Genomic DNA, 9769 nt, shown 5'->3' with positions numbered 1-9769 from the left:
TTATCTGAAGCTCTGAGATAAACCGGAAACAATAAAAAGCAACTTTAAATAGCTACTTTAGCACTATTATGTCTACATTTTTTAGTTGCACTGCTCCGCTAACTAACGTCTAGCAAATTATATAAGTAATAAACTTGCTGAGGTAAACACAAAGAGCCAGTTTCCTGGAGAATGATTAAACACACTCTTGGTCTGAAAAGCATGCTAAATGGAGAAACTCTGTTGAATGCTTTTTTAGTCCTGGGTCCGTTGCCTCTACAAAGAGTAGGATTGCTGTTCGGCTTTAGCTTTTAGATCATAGTGAATATGATAATATGGACAGGGCAGACCTGTCGCTAGATCAGCAGTTCTACTCTAAGACACTTTTTGAATTCGGTCCCAGGAGTGTAGGCGTAAATCTGGTTCTGGGAAAACTGGCCCATTTTGAATTGTAATATTAATCCCTGTTTTTTTAGGACAAATGCTAATGTAGCACAGACACCTCATGTACCTTACAGCCCCCACCTTCTTGTTTGGTTGTCCTTCTCTGTCTCTCGATCCAGCTTTTCTCTTCCTCCGTTGGGGTCCTGCATGGTGTACCTGGCTCCACCCTGGTCATCCCATGTCTCCCTGGCCAAAAACAACAAAGCTTTGCTGGGGCTAAGATCACCTGGAAATACAATGACTCCCTGGTTCCAGACTACCCAGAATCCTCAGAGCAACTCAAGCTCTCCCCGGGTTGGCTTCTTTCTGGAAATCTCTCCTGTCAGTGTAGCCAACGAGGGGGAATATGAATGTGTGATCAAGCAGAATGATATGGAGTGGCAAAAAGTGCACATAGTCCAGGTTGATGGTGAGGACACATACTGCCTCCTCCTATTTTCATCACAACTGCCTGTGACGTGATGTAGGCCTTTCTTGAAATAGACACTCTCGGCTTGTGGTTTCTACACCCGACTTTAAAAAAAAATGTACAAGTCAAAACTCAATCACCGTGTAAAGTGTGCCTACATTTTCATACTTAGGAATGAATCTTTGAGTCCATGTTGAGGAGAGAAACAGGACGACAACTTGAGCAGAGGGTTTAGATCACAATGAGTAAGGCATTTAGTCAATTTAAACATACAGCCCCAGAATTTCACTCTATTCAAAGATTGTAATTGTTCAAACTGGTGAAATATGGGGCCATTTTTTGTTGCAGTTTAGCAAACTGCAGGTCAGCAAACATTGCATGCATTTTGAGGTTGGCTCCAGAAATCAACTCCACTGTTGTGCTGTCTTTCATCTTGGTGTCTATCCCTCCAGTGTCCAGCAGCTACATTCTCAAGGTAAACGAAGGGTCCACTGTGAATTTACCTTGTGAACGCCCACCATCCAGCAAAGACCAGGTCCATTGGTACAGATATGATAAAGTGATGAGGAACGGCACACGGAAGCAGTTGAATCCTGCAGAGACTGGGGAAATGGTGGATGGTGACAGACTAGAATGGCTTTTTGGCTCCTTTGAAAAAGATGTGACAATAACACTTAATGGTGTCAAAATGGAGGATGCTGGCATGTACTACTGTGAGACAGCTGAGGAGGGCAGAGACAGCAGCAACTTTAATACAACTGAGCTAATTGTGGAAGGTACGTTTAGCTAACCTTCTAATACGCGCTCAAACTTTTGCCTATACAGATGAAGTAGGAAGTTTACATACACCTTAGCTAAATAGATTTAAACTCAGTTTTTCCACAATTCCTGACATTTAAGCCTAGTAAGAATTCCCTGTCTTAGGTCAGTTAGGATCACCACTTTATTTTAGGAATGTGAAATGTCAGAATAATAGTAGAGAGAATGATTAATTTCAGCTTTTATTTATTTAATCACTTTCCGAGTGGGTAGGAAGTTTACATACACTCAATTAGTATTTTGTCACGTTCTGACCTTAGTTCCTTTGTTTTGTCTTTGTTTTAGTATGGTCGGGGCGTGAGTTGGCGTGGGCAGTCTGTTTGTTTTTCTATGTTGGTTTTTTGAGTTTGGCCTGGTATGGTTCTCAATCAGAGGCAGGTGTTGTTAGTTGTCTCTGATTGAGAATCATACTTAGGTAGCCTTTTTCCACCTGTGTTTCGTGGGTGTTTGTTTTCTGTCTTTGTGTCTGCACCAGATAGAACTGTTCCGGTTGTTTTCATAGATTTTTTGTTATTCAGTGTTCAGTTTTAAATAAAGATAAGATGCGCATTGGTCCTCACCTCATTCCAATGACGATCGTTATAGAAACACCCACCACCAAGGGACCAAGCAGCGTGGTAACGGGCAGCGGCAGCAGCGATCACAGGACTCCTGGACATGGGAGGAGATTCTGGACGGCAAGGGACCCTGGGCACAGGCTGGAGAATATCGCCGCCCCAAGGCTGAGCTGGAGGCAGCGAAAGCCGAGAGGCGGTGGCATGAGGAGGCAGCACGGCAGCGCGGTTGGAAGCCCGAGAGACAGCCCCAAAAATGTATTGGGGGAGGCACACAGGGACTGTGGCTAAGTCAGGTAGGAGACCTGAGCCAACACCCCATGCTTACCGTGGATAGAGAGGGACCGGGCAGGCACCATGTTATGCCGTGAGAAGCACGGTGTCCCCGGTGCGCGTGCATAGCCCGGTGGGTACATTGCAGCGCCTCGTATCGGCCGGGCTAGAGTGGGCATTGTTGTTTTGTTATTCAGTGTTCAGTTTTCATTAAATAAGATGAACACGTATCACATTGGTCCTCACCTTCTTCCACCGACGACGGCCATTACATATTTGGTAGCATTGCCTTTACATTGTTTAACTTGGGTCAAATGTTTCAGGGAGCCTTCCACAAGCTCCCCACAATAAGTTGGGTGAATGTTGGCCCATTCCTCCTGACAGAGCTGGTTTTTAACTGAGTCAGGTTTGTAGGCCTCCTTGCTCGCACACGCTTTGTCAGTTCTGCTCACACATTTTCTAAAGGATTGAGGTCAGGGTTTTGTGATGGCCACTCTAATACCTTGACTTTGTTGTTCTTAAGCCATTTTGCCACAACTTTGGAAGTATGCTTGGGGTCATTGTCCATTTGGAAGACCCATTTGCAACCAAGCATTAATTTCCTGACTGATGTCTTGAGATGTTGCTTCAATATATCCATGTAATTTTCCTCTCTTATAATGCCATCTATTTTGTGGAGTGCACCAGTCCCTCCTGCAGCAAAGCACCCCCAAAACATGATGCTGCCACCCCCGTTCTTCACGGTTGGGATGGTGTTCGTCGGCTGGCAAGCCTCCCCCTTTTTCCTCCAAACATAATGATGGTCATTATGGCCAAACAGTTCCACTTTTGTTTCATCAGACCAGAGTACATTTCTCCAAAAAGGACGATATTTGTCCCAATGTGCAGTTGCAAACCGTAGTCTGTCATTTTTATGGCGGTTTTGGAGCAGTGGATTCTTCCTTGCTGAGCGGCCTTTCAGATTATGTCGACATAGGACTCGTTTACTGTGGATATAGATACTTTTGTACCTGTATCCTCCAGAATCTTCACAAGGTCCTTTGCTGTTGTTCTGGGATTGATTTGCACTTTTCTCACCAAAGTACGTTCATCTCTAGGACACAGAACACGTCTCCTTCCTGAGCGGTATGACGGCTGTGTGGTCCCATGGTGTTGTACTTGCATACTATTGTTTGTACTGATGAACGTGGTACCTTCAGGCGTTTGGAAATTGCTCCCAAGGATGAACCAGACTAGTCGAGGTCTACAATTGTTTTGTTGTTGCTGATTTCTTTTGATTTTCCCATGATGTCAAGCAAAGAGGAACTGAGTTTGAAGGTAGGCCTTGAAATACATCCACAGCTACACCTCCAATTGACTCAAATTATGTAAATTTCCTATCAGAAGCTTCTAAAGCCATGACATAATTTTCTGGAATTTTCCAAGCTGTTTAAAGGCACAGTCAACTTAGTGTATGTAAACCTCTGACCCACTGGAATTGTGATGCAGTGAATTTTCAGTGAAATAATCTGTCTGTAAACAATTGTTGGAAAAATTAATTGTGTCATGCACAAAGTACATGTCGTAACCGACTTGCCAAAACTCTAGTTTGTTAACAAAAAATTTGTGGAGTGGTTGAAAAATGAGTTTTAACGACTCCAGTCTAAGTGTATGTAAACTTCCGACTTCAACTGTATATACACACACATGTTTGCTATATTGGTGTAGATAACAAATGTAACATCAATTGGTTCCGAATAGCCATAATGCCCAAATGTTAGACTCTCACCTGCAATGCTCAAGACACTGTTACGCTCTTGATTTGTTGAAATTATCATAGTAGTTCTCTATTCCTTTTAGCCGTGCCCTCCATTCTTCCTTACTCCTGCGTTGGGTTCATGACCCCCTGGGAATCATGTCAAGACGAGACCAGCAGGTCGTGGGAGGCCATGCTAAAAGAATCCCTCAATGAGTTCTCCATGAACCTTTATGCCTACCTCAGCCAATCACAGCCCATGAAAAACATGCTCTTCTCTCCAATCAGTATCAGCGGGTGTTAACCCACCTGTTACTAGGTAAGAGAGGGTGAGGTTTCTTTAAAAGGGAACTTGGGGAGGGGTTGTCCAAGTGCACTCATACTCTAGATCTCTCTCTTTTTTAAATATTTTAAATAAAGCAACATTCTTGATATTAACTCTTACTGTGTTCATTCTTGTGACTCCCCATCCCGGGTCCGGGAGCGTAATCATCGCCTGACACTAATTAGCATAACGCAACGGACATAAATCTTCCTAGAAAATCTTCCTATTCATGAAAATCACAAGTGAAATATATTGGAACACAGCTTAGCCTTTTGTTAATCACCCTGTCATCTCAGATTTTTAAAATATGCTTTACAGCCAAAGCTAGACAAGCATTTGTGTAAGTTTATCATAGACTAGCATAGCATTATGCCTTGCTAGCAGCAGGCAACCTTGTCACGAAAATCAGAAAAGCAATCAAATTAAATTGTTTACCTTTGATGAATTTCGGATGTATTCAGTCACGAGACTCCCAGGTAGATAGCCAAAGTACATTTTTCCCAAAATATTATTTTTGTAGGTGAAATAGCTCCGTTTGTTCTTCACGCCCGGAAATTGCAGTCACGAAAACAGCAAAAAATATTCCAAATTAGCTCCATAATATCGACAAACATGGCAAACGTTGTTTATAATCAATACTCAAGGTGTTTTTCTAATAACTATTCGATAATATATCCGTCGGGACAATTAGTTTTTCAGTAGGACCGATCAGAGTAATGGCTACCTCTGTATTTTACGCGAGAGTCACCCTGGGAGCCATCATGTTACCACTTACGCAATGTAGCCGCCTACGGCTATTCTTCAACTTAAATGCGTAAAACTACGTCACAATGCTGTAGACACCTTGGGGAATACGTAGAAAGCGTAAGCTGGTTGATAGGGCATTCACAGCTCAATAGGGACTCAATGGAACGCAGCGCTTTCAAAATATGGGGCACTTCCGGATTGGATTTTTCTCAGGCTTTCGCCTGCAACATTAGTTCTGTTATACTCACAGACAATATCTTTACAGTTTTGGAAACGTTAGTGTTTTCTATCCAAAGCTGTCAATTATATGCATATTCTAGCATCTTGTCCTGACAAAATATCCCGTTTAAAACGGGAACGTTTTTTTTTCCAAAAATGAAAATACTGCCCCTAGAGTCGCAACAGGTTTTAATGATTGACACATGGGGAGCTAGTATAATACATACTCTCTTTCTCTCTCTCTCTCTTTCTCTCTCTCTCTCTCTCTATGTGCTTGTGGCAAGACAAGGAGAGACATGGAGACAGCTCTCTGTCTCTCTCACGACTTCTTCTGCGTTCATTCCGAGATGAAGAAACTGAAGCTGAAACTTCATCAGGACACACTGAAGATGGCCTCTCAGATCTATTACAACCCCAGTACTACCAGAGCACAATTAGTACTCATGATAATTATCATTTATTCTCCAGCTATAATTTCGAATTCTCGTCGTATATTGTAAATTTAATCATGAGTCGCAGACACCCATTAACTCACTGTCTGTTTGTTCATCTCTCTGACATTCCCTCTCTCTCCCACCTCAGACAAGAAGTTGAGTGAGTCCAATCCATGCAATTCTACGATGCAGATCCAGTCAAATTGACCAATAGTAGTGAGGTAAACGTGGAAATGATCAACAGTTGGGTGGCGAAGCAGACAAATAATAAAATAAAAGAGCTGGTCGACTCTGTTCCTGCCCACACCGAACTGATACTCCTAATGCTGTGTATTTCAATGGTCAGTATTGTGTGTGTGTGTGTGTGTGTGTGTGTGTGCTCAAAGTAAGCTCTTGGTAAGCACCGATGCTCTATCTGATAGGATGAAGTCTATTTTAGTGGATATGGAGGTGGTGGATTAACTTCTTGGCGCACCCATCCCGTTAGCAGGATCATTTTTGTCAACATCCGTTGAATTGCAGAGCGCCAAATTCAATACAAATTACTAAAATATTTAATTTTCATGAAATCACAAGTGCAATATAGAAAAACACAGCTTAGCTTGTTGTTAATCCACCTGGCGTGTCAGATTTCAAAAACGCTTTACAGCGAAAGCAAACCAAGTGTTGACGAAGGACATCTCTCTCAGCAGACAAAACATTACAAACAGCTAGCAGCAAAGTAGTTTGGTCACGAAAGTCAGAAAAGCAATAAAATGAATCGCTTACCTTTGATGATCTTCAGATGTTTGCACTCACGAGACTCAGAGACCAGTTACACAATAAATGTTCCTATTGTTCGATAAAGATTATTTTTATATCCAAAAACCTCCATTTGGTTTGCGCTTTTTCAGTGATCCACAGGCTCGAGCGATAACGACGGGGCAGACAAATTCCAAAAAGTATCCTTAAAATTTGTAGAAACATGTCAAACGTTTTTTATAATCAATCCTCATGTTATTTTTACAATAAATAATCGATAATATTTCAACCAGACCGTAGCTTTTTCAATAGGAGAGAGAGAGAGAGAAAATGTCTGCTCCAAGCTGTTGGCGCATGCAAAACTCTAGGGACACCCAGCCATCCACTGACGCGATGTGATCATTCTCGCTCATTTTTCAGAATAAAAGGCTGAAACTATGTCTAAAGACTGTTCAAACCATGTAGAAGCCACAGAGAAAGGAATCTGGTTGATATCCCTTTAAATGGAGGGAAGGCATGCAATGGATCAGGGAGGTTTCAAAATAAGAGGCACTTCCTAGTTGGATTTAACTCAGGTTTTCGCCTGCAATATCAGTTCTGTTATACTCACAGACAATATTTTGACAGTTTAGGAAACTTTGGAGTGTTTTCTATTCTAATCTGGCAATTATATGCATATTCTAGCTTCTGGGCCTGAGAGATAGGCAGTTTCATTTGGGTACGTTTTTCATTCAAACATCAAAATACTACCCCCTACACCCTACACTGTTAAAAACATATCTGTTTGAGGTCAATGGAAGATGAAATTTGATGCAAAATCCAAGAAGTCTCCATTTGTGAAACTGAATGGTGATACTGTGAATGTGCCTGTCCTCTACAGTGCCAAATACAAATTGGCTATGCAATACGTCCCAGCACTGATGGCACAGGTAACCATTTTGATTACACACACCCACACCTACATGCATAGATACACTATAGGCAGTCACACACACAATCTACATAACGTTCTGACCTTGTTGTCACCCATAGGTGGCGATGTTCCCTCTCTCTGGTGAAAGTAGCCTGTTCATCCTGCTACCACCCTCTGCCAAGCTCTCTGACCTGCAATTGGTGGAAGGGAAGATGGCGGACAAGGCAGTGAGCCAGATGGTGGAGCAGATGAATCAGGTGTCTCCCCAGGCCACCGAGGTCACTTTGCCCAATCATTTAATCCAGTCATTTATATAACTCTGGCTTTTCTTGATTTGCCTCTCCCACTTCTCTCCCTCCCTTTCTTCGATCTCCCTCTATCCTTCCCTTTTCCCTTCTGGCCCTCTTCACTCTCCTTCTCCATGTACCCCTCCTCTTAATCCCCCACCTCTTTCTTCCCTTAGGTTTGTCAGAGCTGTTTGACAGCACCAACCTGTGTGGCCTCCAGCCCGACAACGAGTTGCTCCTGACGGACGCCCGCCACCGGGCCTTCCTCTCCCTGACGGAGCAAGGTGTGGAGGCTGGTGGGGCCACTTCCCTCTCTTTCTCTTCCTTCCCAGCCCCCAGGCCCTTCCTGATGATACTGTGGAGCGACCAGGCCAAGTCCCCACTGTTTGTGGGCCGAGTGACCGAGCCGTGAGAGGAGGAGGAAGAGAGAGGGAGTGAGAGTAGTATGCATATAGAAAAAGCCATGTTTGCAAAGGAAAGGACATTTTCAATAATATTAAAATCAAATCTGTCACATACACATGGTTAGCAGATGTTAATGCGAGTGTAGAGAAATGCTTGTGCTTCTAGTTCCGACCATGCAGTAAAATCTAACAAGTAATCTAACAATTTCACAACAACTACCTCATACAAACAAGTGTAAAGGAATAGATAATTATATGTACATAAAAATACATGGATGAGCGATGGCCGAACGGCATAGGCAAGATGCAGTAGATGGTATAGAGTACAGTATATACATATGAGATGAGTAATGTAGGGTATGTAAACATTATATAAAGTGGCATTGTTTAAAGTGGCTAGTGATACATTTATTACATCCAATTTTTCAATATTAAAGTGGCTAGAGATTTGAGTCTAGTTGTTGGCAGCAGCCACTCAATGTTAGTGATGGCTGTTTAACAGTCTGATGGCCTTGAGATAGAAGCTGTTTTTCAGTCTCTCGGTCCCTGCTTTGATGCACCTGTACTGACCTCGCCTTCTGGATAATTGCGGGGTGAACAGGCAGTGGCTCGGGTGGTTGTTGTCCTTGAGGATCTTTTTGGCCTTCCTGTGACATCGGGTGGTGTAGGTGTCATGGAGGGCAGGTAGTTTGCCCCCGTTGACGCGTTGTGCAGACCTCACTACCCTCTGGAGATCCTTACGGTTGTGGGCGGAGCAGTTGCCGTACCAGGCGGTGATACAGCCCGACAGGATGCTCTTGATTGTGCATCTGTAAAAGTTTGAGTGTTTTTGATGACAAGCCAAATTTCTTCAGCCTCCTGAGGTTGAAGAGGTGCTGTTGCGCCGCCTTCACCAAGCTGTCTTTGTGGGTGGACCATTTCAGTTTGTCCGTGATGTGTGTGCCGAGGATCTTAACACTTTCCACCTTCTCCACTACTGTCCCCGTCGATGTGGATAGGGGGCTGCTCCCTCTGCTGTTTCCTGAAGTCCACAATCATCTCCTTTGTTTTGTTGACGTTGAGTGTGAGGTTATTTTTTTGACACCACACTCCGAGGGCCCTCACCTCCTCCCCGTAGGCCGTCTCGCCGTTGTTGGTAATCAAGCCTACCACTGTAGTGTTGTCTGCAAACTTAATGATTGAGTTGGAGGCGTGCATGGCCATGCAGTCATGGGTGAACAGGGAGTACAGGCGAGGGCTGAGAACGCACCCTTGTGGGTCCCTAGTGTTGAGTATCAGCAGGGTGGAGATGTTGTTTCCTACCCTCACCACCTGGGGGCGGCCTGTCAGGAAGTCCAGGACCCAGTTGCAAAGGGAGGGGTTCAGACCCAGGGTCTCGAGCTTAATGACGAGTTTGGAGGGTACTATGGTGTTAAATCCTGAACTGTAGTCGGTGAACAGCATTCTTACATAGGTATTCCTCTTGTCCAGATGGGTTAAGGCAGTG

At 43.7% G+C, this 9769-nt stretch overlaps 1 pseudogene; it reads left to right on the top strand.

Moving 5' to 3' along the window:
- Positions 1-467: 467 nt before the first annotated feature.
- LOC118936717 lies at positions 468-8306 on the top strand (annotated as a pseudogene).
- Positions 8307-9769: the final 1463 nt, after the last annotated feature.

The sequence above is a fragment of the Oncorhynchus mykiss genome, chromosome 10 (genome assembly GCF_013265735.2).
Source record: "Oncorhynchus mykiss isolate Arlee chromosome 10, USDA_OmykA_1.1, whole genome shotgun sequence".
NCBI lineage: Eukaryota > Metazoa > Chordata > Actinopteri > Salmoniformes > Salmonidae > Oncorhynchus > Oncorhynchus mykiss.
This window is presented reverse-complemented; position numbering and strand designations above follow the sequence as displayed.